Source organism: Leptodactylus fuscus, chromosome 5, assembly GCF_031893055.1.
Source record: "Leptodactylus fuscus isolate aLepFus1 chromosome 5, aLepFus1.hap2, whole genome shotgun sequence".
Lineage (NCBI taxonomy): Eukaryota > Metazoa > Chordata > Amphibia > Anura > Leptodactylidae > Leptodactylus > Leptodactylus fuscus.
Window position 1 is genome coordinate 185,664,388 of NC_134269.1, and position 17,172 is coordinate 185,681,559.

The window sequence follows — 17,172 nt, forward strand, 5'->3', positions numbered from 1 at the left end:
ATTAATTGGTCCAAACTGGGCTGGTTAGAGGCTCCCTCCACCATGAATTTGCCCAAACTGGGCTGTTTAGAGGCTCCCTCCACCATGAATTTGCCCAAACTGGGCTGGTTAGAGGCTCCCTCCACCATGAATTGGTCCAAACGGGTTTTTAGAGGCTCCCTTCACCATGAATTGGTCCAAACTTGGCTGTTTAGAGGCTCCCTCCACCATGAATTGGTCCAAACTGGGGTGGTTAGAGGCTCCCTCCACCATTAATTGGTCCAAACTGGGCTGGTTAGAGGCTCCCTCCACCATGAATTTGCCCAAACTGGGCTGGTTAGAGGCTCCCTCCACCATGAATTGGTCCAAACTGGGGTGGTTAGAGGCTCCCTCCACCATTAATTGGTCCAAACTGGGCTGGTTAGAGGCTCCCTCCACCATTAATTGGTCCAAACTGGGCTGGTTAGAGGCTCCCTCCACCATGAATTTGCCCAAACTGGGCTGGTTAGAGGCTCCCTCCACCATGAATTGGTCCAAACTGGGTTTTTTAGAGGCTCCCTCCACCATGAATTTGCCCAAACTGGGCTGGTTAGAGGCTCCCTCCACCATGAATTGGTCCAAACTGGGGTTTTTAGAGGCTCCCTCCACCATGAATTTGCCCAAACTCTGCTGGTTAGAGGCTCAATCCACCCTGATTTTCAAAACAAATGTTGGTGCCAACCTCAACTTACTACAAGGGCCAAATTCACTGCTGGTGACAAGCTCTCCTCACTGCAAGTGCCAAATACACATGTTTCAAGGTGTTTTCCTACTGTCAGAGAGGTGGTATTGAGTGTGTAAAGTGTGTAGTTGTTAGGCTGTGATGTTGGGGTAATAGAGGGTCTTTGGTGTGTTAGATGCCCCCAGACATGCTTCCCCTGCTGTCCCAGTGTCATTCCAGAGGTGTTGGCATCATTTCCTGGGGTGTCATAGTGGACTTGGTGACCCTCCAGACACGGATTTGGGTTTCCCCCTTAACGAGTATCTGTTCCCCATAGACTATAATGGGGTTCGAAACCCGTTCGAACACACGAACATTGAGCGGCTGTTCGAATCGAATTTCGAACCTCGAACATTTTAGTGTTCGCTCATCTCTAATACTTAGAGATGAGCGAACACCCAAATGTTCGAAGTTCGAAATCCGATTCGAACAGCCGCTCACTGTTCGAACGGGTTTCGAACCCCATTATAGTCTATGGGGAACATATACTCGTTAAGGGGGAAACCCAAATCCGTCTCAGGAGGGTCACCAAGTCCACTATGACACCCCAGGAAATGATACCAACACCCTGGAATGACACTGGGACAGCAGGGGAAGCATGTCTGGGGGCATAAAAGTCACTTTATTTCATGGAAATCCCTGTCAGTTTGCGATTTTCGCAAGCTAACTTTTCCCCATAGAAATGCATTGGCCAGTGCTGATTGGCCAGAGTACGGAACTCGACCAATCAGCGCTGGCTCTGCTGGAGGAGGCGGAGTCTAAGATAGCTCCACACCAGTCTCCATTCAGGTCCGACCTTAGACTCCGCCTCCTCCGGCAGAGCCAGCGCTGATTGGCCGAAGGCTGGCCAATGCATTCCTATGCGAATGCAGACTTAGCAGTGCTGAGTCAGTTTTGCTCAACTACACATCTGATGCACACTCGGCACTGCTACATCAGATGTAGCAATCTGATGTAGCAGAGCCGAGGGTGCACTAGAACCCCTGTGCAAACTCAGTTCACGCTAATAGAATGCATTGGCCAGCGCTGATTGGCCAATGCATTCTATTAGCCCGATGAAGTAGAGCTGAATGTGTGTGCTAAGCACACACATTCAGCACTGCTTCATCAAGCCAATACAATGCATTAGCCAGTGCTGATTGGCCAGAGTACGGAATTCGGCCAATCAGCGCTGGCCAATGCATTCTATTAGCCCGATGAAGTAGAGCTGAATGTGTGTGCTAAGCACACACATTCAGCACTGCTTCATCAAGCCAATACAATGCATTAGCCAGTGCTGATTGGCCAGAGTACGGAATTCGGCCAATCAGCGCTGGCTCTGCTGGAGGAGGCGGAGTCTAAGATCGCTCCACACCAGTCTCCATTCAGGTCCGACCTTAGACTCCGCCTCCTCCGGCAGAGCCAGCGCTGATTGGCCGAAGGCTGGCCAATGCATTCCTATGCGAATGCAGACTTAGCAGTGCTGAGTCAGTTTTGCTCAACTACACATCTGATGCACACTCGGCACTGCTACATCAGATGTAGCAATCTGATGTAGCAGAGCCGAGGGTGCACTAGAACCCCTGTGCAAACTCAGTTCACGCTAATAGAATGCATTGGCCAGCGCTGATTGGCCAATGCATTCTATTAGCCCGATGAAGTAGAGCTGAATGTGTGTGCTAAGCACACACATTCAGCACTGCTTCATCAAGCCAATACAATGCATTAGCCAGTGCTGATTGGCCAGAGTACGGAACTCGACCAATCAGCGCTGGCTCTGCTGGAGGAGGCGGAGTCTAAGATAGCTCCACACCAGTCTCCATTCAGGTCCGACCTTAGACTCCGCCTCCTCCGGCAGAGCCAGCGCTGATTGGCCGAAGGCTGGCCAATGCATTCCTATGCGAATGCAGACTTAGCAGTGCTGAGTCAGTTTTGCTCAACTACACATCTGATGCACACTCGGCACTGCTACATCAGATGTAGCAATCTGATGTAGCAGAGCCGAGGGTGCACTAGAACCCCTGTGCAAACTCAGTTCACGCTAATAGAATGCATTGGCCAGCGCTGATTGGCCAATGCATTCTATTAGCCCGATGAAGTAGAGCTGAATGTGTGTGCTAAGCACACACATTCAGCACTGCTTCATCAAGCCAATACAATGCATTAGCCAGTGCTGATTGGCCAGAGTACGGAATTCGGCCAATCAGCGCTGGCTCTGCCGGAGGAGGCGGAGTCTAAGGTCGGACCTGAATGGAGACTGGTGTGGAGCGATCTTAGACTCCGCCTCCTCCAGCAGAGCCAGCGCTGATTGGTCGAGTTCCGTACTCTGGCCAATCAGCGCTGGCCAATGCATTCTATTAGCCCGATGAAGTAGAGCTGAATGTGTGTGCTTAGCACACACATTCAGCTCTACTTCATCAGGCTAATAGAATACATTGGCCAATCAGCGCTGGCCAATGCATTCTATTAGCTTGATGAAGCAGAGTGTGCACAAGGGTTCAAGCGCACCCTCGGCTCTGATGTAGCAGAGCTGAGGGTGCACAAGGGTTCAAGTGCACCCTCGGCTCTCCTACATCAGAGCCGAGGGTGCGCTTGAACCCTTGTGCAGCCTCGGCTCTGCTACATCAGAGCCGAGGGTGCGCTTGAACCCTTGTGCACACTCTGCTTCATCAAGCTAATAGAATGCATTGGCCAGCACTGATTGGCCAGAGTACGGAATTCGGCCAATCAGCGCTGGCCAATGCATCCCTATGGGAAAAAGTTTATCTCACAAAAATCACAATTACACACCCGATAGAGCCCCAAAAAGTTATTTTTAATAACATTCCCCCCTAAATAAAGGTTATCCCTAGCTATCCCTGCCTGTACAGCTATCCCTGTCTCATAGTCACAAAGTTCACATTCTCATATGACCCGGATTTGAAATCCACTATTCGTCTAAAATGGAGGTCACCTGATTTCGGCAGCCAATGACTTTTTCCAATTTTTTTCAATGCCCCCAGTGTCGTAGTTCCTGTCCCACCTCCCCTGCGCTGTTATTGGTGCAAAAAAGGCGCCAGGGAAGGTGGGAGGGGAATCGAATTTTGGCGCACTTTACCACGTGGTGTTCGATTCGATTCGAACATGGCGAACACCCTGATATCCGATCGAACATGTGTTCGATAGAACACTGTTCGCTCATCTCTACTAATACTCACATATATACATAAACTCACACATTATTATAGCATACTGTATATACACAAACATACCTGTATACAAACATACAGTCCTCACACAGTATACAAGACACATACTTTTTTTTTTTTTTTTAAAGGGGAAAAGGGACGATCCAGGAAATTACAGGCCGGTAAGTCTTTTTTTTTTTTTTTTAATGTAGATTGTGAGCCCCACATAGAGCTCACAATGTACATTTTTCCCTATCAGTATGTTTTTTTTAAATATGGGATGGAAATCCATGCAGACACGGGGAGAACATACAAACTCCTTGCAGATGGTTTTATGCCCTTGGCGGGATTTGAACACCAGGACTCCAGCGCTGCAAGGCTGCAGTGCTAACCACTGAGCCACCGTGTGGCCCCTTACAAGACACATACTTTAACCCTTAAGCACTATCATGGTGTCTATCATAATGATATGTGTATGGTAGTGGTGTATGATAGACACCATGATAAGATTTATTAAACATTACATTTTACTAAAAAAAAGGAAAAAATATACTCACATTTGTGGATCATTGCAGCAGCAGACTCCTCTGTCCCCACACGGGCCGATGTAAGCGATGACTAACTGCTGGGAGGGGGAGGAGGGAAAGTCCGGGCTTGCAGAGAGATCACTTCTAAAGATTGCACGGATAGCTGCGGCCCCTGGTGTGCTCCCGAGTCCGATGTATACTTTCCTTATATTAATAGGGAAAATATAGCACCGGCAGGAGGCCCCTCTGTGTAAGCCCCGAGCTTACCGATCCGGCCCCTGCCACTATCAGTGGTCAGTTTATCAATGCAAATGCATTGGACAGGGGCCTGAACCAGCCCCTGACATCCCGATCGGGCCCCTGACCAGTGATTCTGCATTGACGAAATGAGCACTGACAGTCCAGGCTGGGGCCTACCGGGGGATTCCCCGGTACCCCGGCGGGCCAGTCCGACCCTGCCCATTATACACATCTTCCCGTGACATCACTCCTGCACTAATACAGAACACTAGTGACTGTCTTTCTGCTGTCTCAAATATTATGTCTTTGCTCTATCTGAAACTAAATCTCTCTAAGACTGAACTACTACTGTTACCACCATCTAATAGATTTGTCCCTCATATATCCATCTCAGGCCTTACTATAACTCCTAGGCAGCAGGCCCGCTGCCTTGGGGTTATGTTTGACTCAGACCTTTCCTTCATCCCTCATACTGAATCACTCGCACGCTCATGTCACCTCCACCTCAAAAACATCTGCAGAATACACCCTTTCCTTACCAGAGATACATTAAAGACACTTATTGTCTCTCTGATTCACTCTCGCCTTGACTACTGTAATTCCTTACTAATCGGTCTTCCCCTCATCAAACTCTCTACTCTACAATCTATTCTGAATGCAGCGGCCAGGATCATCTATCAGTCTAGACGCTACAGCGATGCCTCTGGTCTGTGCCAGTCGCTACATTGGCTGCCTATTCATTATAGAACACAATATAAAGTTATCACCCTTATCCACAAGGCTCTCCATAATGCTGCACCTCCCTACATTTCCTTCTTCATCTCTGTCTACTGCCCAACCCGTACTTTCCGTTCACTCAATAACCTAACACGTACATCCTCTATTATCAGAACCTCCCACGCTCGTATACAAGACTTCTCCCGAGTTGCACCACTTCTCTGGAATGCTCTACCTCGGACAATCAGATTAACTCCCAATTTCTACAGTTTCAAACGCAAACTAAAGACACATCTTTTCAGACAGGCCTATCACAATTTCTAATGTAAACCCTTCCATACTATAATTAGAATCCCCAAAATTCAACCTTCCTCTGTCCCCGCTCCCACATTACCCCACATGATATGATGCCATTTCAAGCTAACTTTATATGTCCAAGCACCATCCACATGTTACAGGAAATGACTAGTGACGGCTCAAAGTTTTATGTTTGTGTAATGACAGTAACCTCTGTTACACCATTGTCTGACCTCTGTATAAGCAATGCCGCCCCTGCTACCTCCTGTGTCACCCCCCTCTGCCTCATAGATTATTATTATAAATGTCCCCCATAGATCTTTATAACCTCATGGGGACATATTATATACTGTAATAAAATATATGAGAAACAAATAAAGCTCCAACTACATGAAATCAATGTAAATGTGATATGTATAGCCCCTTGTTTAACTAGAATTATACATACCTGTATATAAAAATCACCATATAATTATACTGAATACTTTACTTTAGTGACAATTTTCAAATATAAAAAAATAAAGTTCAATAAAATGACAAAGAAGATACTTTCTAACTTTTTTACAGTTATCCCCAAATAAAACAAAAGAGAAATAATCATGTTAATAAGGTATTTGTCACGTAAAAAGTGATGCAAGTATTATTCTGGTAGCCTAAGCAATAAGAAAGGGCCAATAAACCTCCATGTGCAGAGAAATGCTAGAAAAGTGTCTGGCCATTAAAGGGTTAACGTTACATCACTGGTCAGCAGCCAATGGGATCGCTGGACAAGAGTGGAAAAAAAAAAAAACTGCCAGTTGCCTTCAGTCTATTACAGGACAACCGCAAGTGAAGACGCCGGACGCAGGTAAGATCTGACACCCCATCATCTGTTAGGACGGGCCCTGATTTATCTCCCATGAGGCCTCATTCACATTATCAGGAACCTGATGAGGACTTCAGTGGTTTAAAATATGGGACATGACATACGTCACCACTAGGGGGAGCTACCTGTATATGTACTGATATTGCTCCCATCAGTGGTGAACCTAGCTTTCCTGCTGCCTGAGGCGGACAATCGAAAGACGCCCCCCCGCCCCTCGACTGCATACTGGGGGGGGGGGGTTTCATCTTTTGATCGTCCGCCTCAGACAGCAGGGGTGGGGTGGGGGGTTGCTAGGGATAACATTACAGTGAATACAATGCAGTAATACTTACAGGAGGACGTCTTCCCACATTTCCCGTCACTTCCCTTTGGACCGCCATGTGGCTCCTCCACCTTTGGGACATATATGCAGGGACGGTTTTAGACAAAGTGGGGCACTGGGCAAAATTAAAAGTGGGGCCCCAAATGTTTAAATTTTGTACCTACTACATAATCATATTGTTAAGTTGATGTACTGCTCTGCCTATCACTGCTGTTTACTAGAGTGTTCCTAAGGTCTGTAAAGGGGTTGTCCCATCACAAGGATCCTATCTATACTGCTTGTTAATGTGAATGTAAGACTTTTCCTAAATACATTGCTTCAGCAAAACTGCTTTGTTTGTCCGCTATCTTTATTCATTTTTTTGGGACACATCCCTTGACTTATCTGGTCATAAGTCAAGTGATGTATCTGCTGCTCTGAGGGGGGAGGGAGGAGGGACTAAGTGCACGGGAGCGAGTCTGGAGGGGGGGGTAGTTTACCCTTTGGGGGGAAGGGGCCACCAATACAGACCCGGCATCCGCTGTAATAGAGAGGCGGATGCCAGGGAGGGTTAGACGCCAGCACAGGTGCCTGCGACATCGCTATGCTTCTGCCCTGCATGAAGCCAGCAGGGGCAGGAGCGATGCTGCTATTCCGGGGGGGGGGGGGGGGGGGGGGGTTTGCGGAGGAGCAGAATAACAGAATCCCTTCTGCCGCTGCTGGCTTAATGCAGGGCAGAAGCATAGCGATGTTGCTGGCATCTGTGCTGGCGTCTGTGCATCTGTGCCGGCGTCTACACTCCCCGGCATCCGCCTCTCTATTACAGCGGATGCCGGGTCTGTATTCACATATGCAAAGCCAAGCGGCGAGATGCTGGCCCTGCGTGCACGCTCATAGACCAGTCTAGCCTTCACAATGCGAACACAGACCCGGCATCTGCTGTAATAGAGAGAGGCGGATGTCGAGTCTGTATTCGCATTGTGAAGGCTAGACTGGTCTATGAGTGCGCACGCAGGGCCAGCGGCATCTCGGAGCTATCGGTGCCGGTACTGTAGCTCTTCACTGTTAGAAGGGCATTTCTGACAGTCTGTCAGGAACGTCATTCCTCTCGGTAGAGTCTATAGCTCTGTACTGTCAGAGGGGGTGTTGCTTACCGTCCAGCGATGACGCTGAGCGGTGAGGAACGCCCCCCCCCCAGTACTCCTCTATGGACAAGTACTATCAAGAGGGGAGGGTCCTTCCTCACCGCTCTCACAGTACAGCGCTATAGGTGCTACTGTTAGGAAGGGCAGTCCTGACTGACTGTTAGAAATGCCCTTCTGACAGTGAAGAGCTACAGTAACGGCACCAATAGCTCTTCACTTGGGGCACAGAATGTGAAAGCCAATAGTGCGCTGAATTCAGCACACTGTCGGCTTTCTAACAGTATGTGAAACCGCATGTGCCCCAGGTGGTGAAAGGTTCTCTTTAAGGCCAGGACCCCACATTATGAAAACACAGCGTTTTGGCCACAGCGAAAACACTGCAGCAAAAAACGCGGCATTTTACAATACCTGCAAAGTGGAGGGGATTCTGGCTAATCCCATACACACATTGTACACAAAAAAATGCAGCAAAATGCGCAACAACAAAAAAAATCTGATTTTCCGTAATGTGACACACAGCGTTTATAGCGGCTGCAGAAAGTGCCAGCAAAGTGAACAAAATGTAATCATTGATCTCATCCACAGCAGGTTAATTTTAGCTGCGGAGTTGCGGCATTACCACATATTTTAATAGGGGAAGTATGGGGCAGAGAAAAATTCAGCAAAAGCTCAATGAAAAACACTGCGGGAAAAAACCTGTGTTTTCGCAGCTTTTTTTCTCCAGAGTTGTTTTTGCAGCATTTTGCTGTGTTTGGCCTAATCCTTAGGCTAAGACTCCACGGGTCGTCCCACAGCAAAAAAAGTATTGCGGCAAAAACCGCGGCAGAAATGCATTGCGGTTCTTCCTGCAGCGCTTTGGATGGAAACTTTGCAGATGTTTCCTCTGCGGACTTTCTGTTACAATTATACCTATGGGGAATCTGCCGGCATTTCCGTAGGTATAATTGACATGCTGTGATTTCCAAAACCGCGCCAGTTTTGGAAATCGCGACGTGTCCGCACCACAAAGTGGCCATGGGATTCCATCCACTTTTCCCTGACTGTAAAATGCTAAGATTTTTCCCATGGAGCCCCAGCCTTAAGGAAGTTGTTCAGGAATTACAGACTTCAGCAAAGAGGCCGGGGAAAGTGAAAAATAAAACCCACACTCACCTGTCCCTGGTCCTTGCTCCCCTGTCTACTCCAGCGACTGCCCTCACCACAACTAAACAATGAGGCCAATCAGGGGCCACAGCAGCCTAAAGAAAGGAACTGAGATGTCACATATGTCACCTGTGACGTGCCCTTTCCTTTGGCTGCTGATCGGCCTCACCAGTCATGTGCAGCAAGGACTTCTGCCAGAAAAAGTCCGCGCCGCTGGAGACATCAGGGACAGGTGAGTACAAGTTTACTTTTTCTTATTTTTCCCCTTCCCCAACCTCCTTGCAGGGAACTGTTATTCCTGGGCAACCCCTTTAATATCTCAAAATACAGAGGCCCGATTCACATCTGCATTTGGGCCACTCTGTTCCCCTATCTGCATGAAATATGTATAGAGAAAAGTCCAGTAAGCAGCACTTTTCTCTCCACATTTTTTGTGTGGAAACCACATGGACCCCATTATAGTCTATGGGGCCCACAGGATTCCTGAAGGTTACTGCTTTTAATGTGTATAGGTTTCTGTTTGGGGGGTCCCCAAGCAGACTACATGAACGGAAACCTGAACGCAGATGGGAACCGGGCCTAATGTGTAATAGTAGACATGTATGGAAGGAAACACAGATAGAGAGATAGATAGATAGATAGATAGATAGATATTGATATGCTGTATAAACTTACAGATATACACACCTATTCACACACATACATTCATATACAACATATACACACACACCTATCTACACACATACAGGACTCACACAGTATATAAAACACATAATGTACACAAATACAAGTACTGACATTTGGGTGTCTTGATGGGTGCACAGGACATGGGAGAAGGCTCCTGTACAGCTCTTCCTGGCAGTGGAGAAAGCATTTAATCGCAGATGATGTCTCCCCTCACACTCCGATCCTGGGGGGAGGGGCGAACAGGAAGCTGCTCAGTGCGGGGAAACTTTTACAAGCAGCAATCGGCAGCCCCTCCATCTGCAAGTGATTTATGCTGCCGATCTAGTCCTGATCCGGACACTTGCTTTCCTTGTATGGGACTGGCTTCTTTGCCAAGTGTGTGCCCTGGTTACAAGAGGCAGCAGCTCAGCAGCGCAGTCCCATCCAAGGAAGCAAGTGTCCGGATCTCACTGCAGGATGTAAGCCTCAGGAGTTGGAGAAGACGGTGGATACGGCTGTGACTGTAGAGACCGGACAGGAGAGCCGCAGAGGTCTAAACTAGCACAGAGAGGTCCGCCCGGCCGCTCGGTTTGTTTTCGGGGCAGCCCTCTCCTGCGCTAGTTTAGAAAAAATAAAATAAAATTGCCCTGGCTGCCGCCCCCTACAAAGTGCCGCCTGAAGCCGTCGCCTCACCTCATTAGAGGTGCGGCCCTGGCTCCCATCCTAGTAGACTATACACTATGTTTCTGCAGAGATTTCCAAACAGTGCCGCAGCAACCTGGTGGGAAGATGGTCGCATGTCTTAATTCAACATTATCTGTGTCCTAATATGATCTGGGGGCCACTGCGGAGCTGTACTGGGGCCATTGTTAGGTGTGTGAGGGCCACTGAGGAGTATTTCTAGGTGTGTGAGGGCCACTGAGGAGTATTTCTAGGTGTGTGAGGGCCACTGAGGAGTATTTCTAGGTGTGTGAGGGCCACTGAGGAGTATTTCTAGGTGTTTGTAAGACACTGAGGAGAATTACACCTGAACATACACCCCCTATCAGGACACGAGGAAAGCTTCAGTGTTTGAGTCTTTATCAGATCTGTGACTAAGTCTGTTTTTGAGTTTACAGATTTTGCTACGGATTGGATAGATATGGATCGCAGATATATGGAGGTTAGTGTCTTCATTATAACCTGATCCCTTTTCCTATTGTCCTCTGCACCATCCCTGATAAATGACACTTACTGTATTCTCTTCTCCTTAGTACATCTACCGCCGCCAGGAGCGCGTATATGGACTGGGACCCTTCTCAAGTGAGTATTTTTAGCTCCATAATTTCATTGATGAAACTGATTGTTTATTTATATGTGTTTAATGCCAATCCTATAACCCAGCATATCTGATAATCCAGCACCTAGCAGGCTGCATTGATGGTGGATTAAACAAATTTTGCTGTAATTTTTTTATGCATAAAAGTTACTGTATATCTTATGACTGATCCCATTATCTGGTTTTGTTCTCTCTTCAGCTTTTACCTTCAACATGGAGCAGAGAAATGAACAAATCCTCGAATATTCCATGAGGTTCCTCCCGTCACCTCTCTTCAAGATGCAGCCCAACCAACCGCAAAGCTCAGAAGAAATACCTGCCCTTTCCGCTGGATGAAGAAGAACCTGAGCTGCGCAAAGAGAAGAAAGAAGAGCCAAAAAGGATTCCAAGACATGGTCAAATCCTCGCTCATTACAGAATATTCCTACCGTTCCTGGATGAGGAAGAACCTGAGCTGGACAAAGAGAAGAAGGTAGAGACAAGGAAGATGCAAGAAGAGGGACAAAAGTGTCAGCTGAAGAGGAAGCATGTAGAAAAAGAAGAGGAGACCCCTAAGACGTCTAGTGATGAAGAAGAAGCGATGAAGAGGAAGCATTTAGAAAAGGAAGAGGAGACCCCCAAGACGTCCAGTGATGAGGAAGAAGAGATGAAGAAGAAGGGGGAAGAGACAAAAAAGATGCAAAAAGAAGGACAAAAGTGTCAGATGAAGAGGAAGCATTTAGAAAAGGAAGAGGAGGAGAGCCCTAAGACGTCCAGTGATGAGGAAGAAGAGATGAAGAAGAAGGAGGAAGAGACAAAGAAGATGCAAAAAGAAGGACAAAAGTGTCAGATGAAGAGGAAGCATTTAGAAAAGGAAGAGGAGGAGACCCCTAAGACGTCCAGTGATGAGGAAGAAGAGATGAAGAGGAAGAAGAAGAAGGAAGATGAAGAGACAAGGAATGAGGGAGAGACCAGCGTGAAACCCCAAGACCAGAGTCAGGAAAGAAGAGCAATGACTCACCGACATTCCCTCCTCCACTATATCCACACGAGGCTCGGAGGAGAGAAGAATATAATAGGAAACCTTCTCTTCTATCCCTGGAGCAGGTAATGTATAAGCCCTCCAAGGTGTAATACCAGCAGCACCTAAACCAATATTAGTTATAGTCACATTAATAAGTCATAGTAATTAGAGCCCAATTATAGAATAATCATAATAGTAATAGTATAATAATAATCTTAGATAAAATAGTATGTAATAATTTCATAATTAAGGTTAATTAGCTATTAACTATAACAACTTTGATCCGGGGTCCTAGGACTGATCGCCTTTTCCCGGGGTCAAGAAAGAATTTTCCCCCTGTGACATGAATTGGCCGAATATGTCCAGGGGTTTTCGCTTTCTTCTGGATCAACAGCTTTAGGGATAGGACTTAATGTATTATGAGAGCAATAAAAACAGTAATTTTAGGAGTAATAATTTACAAAAATCCCCCCAAAAATAGAATAGCAATAATAACAGTAATATTATAAAAGTAGTCAAATAATAAAAGCAAACCCCCCAAAAAAACTGTAGTAGTAGTAGTAGACTGAACTTATAGATAGAGTAATATATAATTAGAGTAATATTGATAGCAATAATTAGAATTTATCATAATATATTAATATTATTTCCATAATTTCTAGTTATAGTAATGTATCAATAGAATTATTAGTAATAATGATAATAAAATAGTACTAGTTATTAATAAGAAAATAATAATTTGCTTAATACAGATAATATTTTTAATAGAAATCAGCAGCTTTGATCTGGGGTCCTAAGACTGATCGCCTTTTCCCGGGGTCAAGAAGGAATTTTCCCCCTGTGACACAAATTGGCTGAACGTGTCCAGAGGTTTTCGCCTTCTTCTGGATCAAAAGCTTTAGGGATAGGGATGTAGTTTAGAGTTCATAGTAGAATTATAAAAAATATTAGTAATGATAGTAATAATATAATAGTAGCAAATATATACATAAGATAATATACTAAGAGTACTAATAGAATAGTAATAAAAGTAAACATAGTAGAATGTTATAATAATCTAAAAAAGCAACAAAAATATTATATCAGTATGTAGGATAACTAAGTATAGTAATAACTTACAATAGGAATCAGCAGCTTTGATCCGGGGTCCTCGGACTGATCGCCTTTTCCCGGGGTCAAGAAGGAATTTTCCCCGTGACACAAATTGGCTGAACGTGTCCAGAGGTTTTCGCCTTCTTCTGGATCAACAGCTTTAGGGATAGGGATGTAGTTTAGCGTTATTTTTCCCTGAGACAGTAGTAATGATTGTAATAATATTAATTGTTAGAAATAATCACTAATTATTATTAGACAGTAACTATGTGTCGTCTCCTTTATTTCGCCATTACACAACATTCAGATATCCACATGTGTGTTCTAACCCTCATTTTCATGGTCCCTAGTGGCAGCAAAGTATAGAGACAGGTCAGTGGTGTAAGTTCCACGGTAGCAGCAGCAGCGGCTGCCACAGGGCCCGGGATCTTAGGGGCGTTTGTTTTTTTTTTTTTTAAATGGCCATTACCTGTTTACTTATCAATCCCCACTACTAACCTTCTGCATCTCATATCACACCGCTGGGGTCATTGGAGGGCAGAAGGGGAAGCAGATGCAGCTGTGAGTAGGATCAGTACGCGAGATTGTGGGCCCACGGCACATTTTAGGTGTTCAGGGGTGGATTGGCCATATACATAAAGCAGATTTATGTCCTACAGATAAGAAAAAGGGACAATTCCCATTGAGGACCAGGATGTAGACATTAGGTGGCTCAAAACAATTAGGCCTTATTCACACACTAGTGTTTTGTTTAGTTATTTTAAAGGGATTCTACCATTAAATCACATTTTTTTATCGTTGACATGTAGGAATAGCCTAATAGCTTAAGAAAGGCTATTCTTCTCCTACCTTTAGATGCCAACTCCACGCCCCCGTTCCGTAGAAATCCCGGTTTCATCAGTATGCATATGAGTTCTCTTGCAGCACTGGGGGCGTCCCCAATGCTGCGAGAGAACTCTCCAGCGCCGCCTCCATCTTCTTCAGGAACGTCCTCTTCACAAGTCTTTTTCCTGCGTAGGCAGTCAAACTTGTAGGCCTTGGGCAGAGCCGACTGCATATGCCCACAGGCCACAAGAAAATGGCTGCAGGCGGCTCTGGCCAAAGCCTACAAGTTTGTGAACTGTTTGAGCACTGGGGCCCGCCCCCAGTGCTGCAAGATAACTCATTTGCATACCAACGAAAACCGGGATTTCTGCGGAATGACGGCGCGGAGAAAGCATCTAAAGGTAGGAGAAGAATAGCCTTTCTTAAGGCTATTCCTACATGTCAACAATAAAAAATGTGATTTAATGGTAGAATCCCTTTAAGCCAAAACTAGGAGTACAGACTACACAGAGAGAAGGTATAATAATGCACCTGCTTTGTCTTTCGACCTACAATTACTCATGCAAATCATTGACCTGTGAATAAGGCTTGAAGAAGAAGGAAAAAAAAAAAAAAAGCTTTTCTGTATAAGGGCTCGTTCACATCTGCGTTGTTCGGTCCTTATTGCAGGTTTCCGTTTACTGCATAAAACAGATGCAGGAGACGGAAGCCTGCAGGAGACTCTCACCCATTCATTTGAATGGGTGAGAAAGCTGTCCGGCCGTGCGCGGCAGTGAGCGTTTTGCGCTCTCCGCCGCGAAACCGGGTTTTATAATCCGGACACAAAGTCGGACATGCACTACTCTGTGTCCGGATAAAAAAAATCCGGTTTCGCGGCGGAGAGCCTAAAACGCTCACCGCCGCGCACGGCCGAACCCGGTCTATGGTTTTCGTCTTCTGCCATGCAGAAGACGGAAACCATAGTACGGAGACATGAACGCAGGTGTGAACCCAGCGTAAGTCTGCAGAGGAAAACTCAATACTGGGGACTTTTACTCTGAAAAAAAAAAAAAAATATTGGACATGTGAATTCAATTAATGGAATTTATCAACCCACTTACACCAGTTTTCTGACACAGATGGGTGTAATAGTGGCACATCTTTGGCCCACTTACCTTTCTTGCATCAAAGATACACACACCCCCACCCCACCCCACCCCACCCATCTCTTGTACAGCACCTCGCTTACCACTGGACAGATAGGTAGACTGGTGCAAGATGGGGACACCTCCGCCGACATTTATTGTAACTCACTACAGGAAACACAGTTGAGTTTTACAGGAAATCTGCGCAGTTTCCTGACTAGTGGAGATTTCAGTTCTGGCGCAGGGACGGGCACCTGATTTATTAACAGCCGGAACGTCTTCATTCAGGCACAGTTAGAGTCAGCTGAGGCCTTTATTAAGACTGGTATATCTATCTGTCCCAGGCCATCACGTATGACGTTATATCAGCCAACATGTATTTCCACATTGAGGTCTCCTCGAACATAGTCTAAATAAATGACTAGTAAAAGCTGCAGACTCCGGTAATGCCGCCCATCAGTCATACTAAGGGTAGTTCACACGGAGTAAACTGGCGTGTATTTTGGTGTGTAATTTTACACGTGTAAAATAAGACTCCCATTGATTTCAATGACATTTTACAGGTGTATTTTCACATGTATTTTTTTACACGTGTAAAATTACATGCACAAATGCACGCTAGTTTACTCCATGTGAACTACCCCTAATGGGGGATCCCACCTCCAGATGACTGCAATCCAAAACCAGTATACTATTTAGAGAGCACAGCAAAGCCCCCATGTACCAGAGCTATGACAATATACAGATCCATCTGAGAACATTAATACAAAGCTGAAAAAAATACAAAAGATTACAAAGACAGATCTGCACACAGCCAGGAGCGGGAAAAGGAGACCCGAAGAAGGATTTCAAGGAATGTGTGACGGTAGGCAGCTCTCTTCATATGAAAATGGGACTAAGTTGCTGGTGTCTGAAGCCATTGCTACACACTTCAGGTAGGTTGGAATTGTTAAGCCTTAGAAATGACCAAACCCTTCCATCTCATCGCCAGGCAATAGAATACAAAGCGGGTTGGTGGTTTCACAGCAATACCAAATTTATATAGTATTTGTAATGTTTTGATACCTTTTTAAAAAATGGAAAACGTCACAAAATAGAAATAAAAAAATTTGTGCACCATGTTATGACACCTGTAATTTTTTTCATATTTACAAGTATGGAACTGGGTATGGCGTCTTATTAAGCAGAACAAGATGACTTTTTTTATTGATACAATTTGGTCTGATGATATGGTCGCTTTTTTTGTTGTTGAGAAAAATAAATAAATATATATATATTTACACACAGATACAGTACACACAGTATATACAAGTCATTTGGCTATTTTGATATTATATTTTCCTCCCTGCTACGTCATTCAATGTATGGGATAAATATTTTAATCTAATATTTCAGGCATTATTGATCACAGGGAACCCCGAAGTAATTACTTTTGTTTATTTTTTATATATGATTTAGGGAAAGGAGGTTGATGTGAACTTTTCCGTTTTTGTATAATTAAAAAAAAAAAAAAAGTTCTCTTTTACGTCAATCCTAGGGGGTCTGATCGCTCATACTATTGTATTGCAGTGAATAATAACCACCATTTACTTCTATTACACACTGCCTATTGCAACGTATAATAGAACCATACTAATGACAAGCCTAGAAGCCTTCAATAGGCTCTTAGCTGTCATGGCGGCAGATCACCACCGTCCAATGACATTCTGGAGGTCGGCGATCAGACAAAGATCAGCACTGACGCAAACAGTGTATAGGAACATACAAAATGTAGAAAGGAAAGGAGTGTACAGTGCAATAAGAGCAAGGAGGCTCCATTGAAATGACCAAAGACTTTCCTATCACTGCCATTCAATAACAGACAAGACTTGCAGATATTAGAGAATATTTGATTGCTAATGAAGTCCTGTGATTTCAGCAGCATCAGCACCGAGCTAACCAATGTGTAGGAGCCTACAAATTGTAGAGAGAAATAATACCTAGTACAATATCAGCTAGGAGACTTCCAGGAAACCTTCAATGAC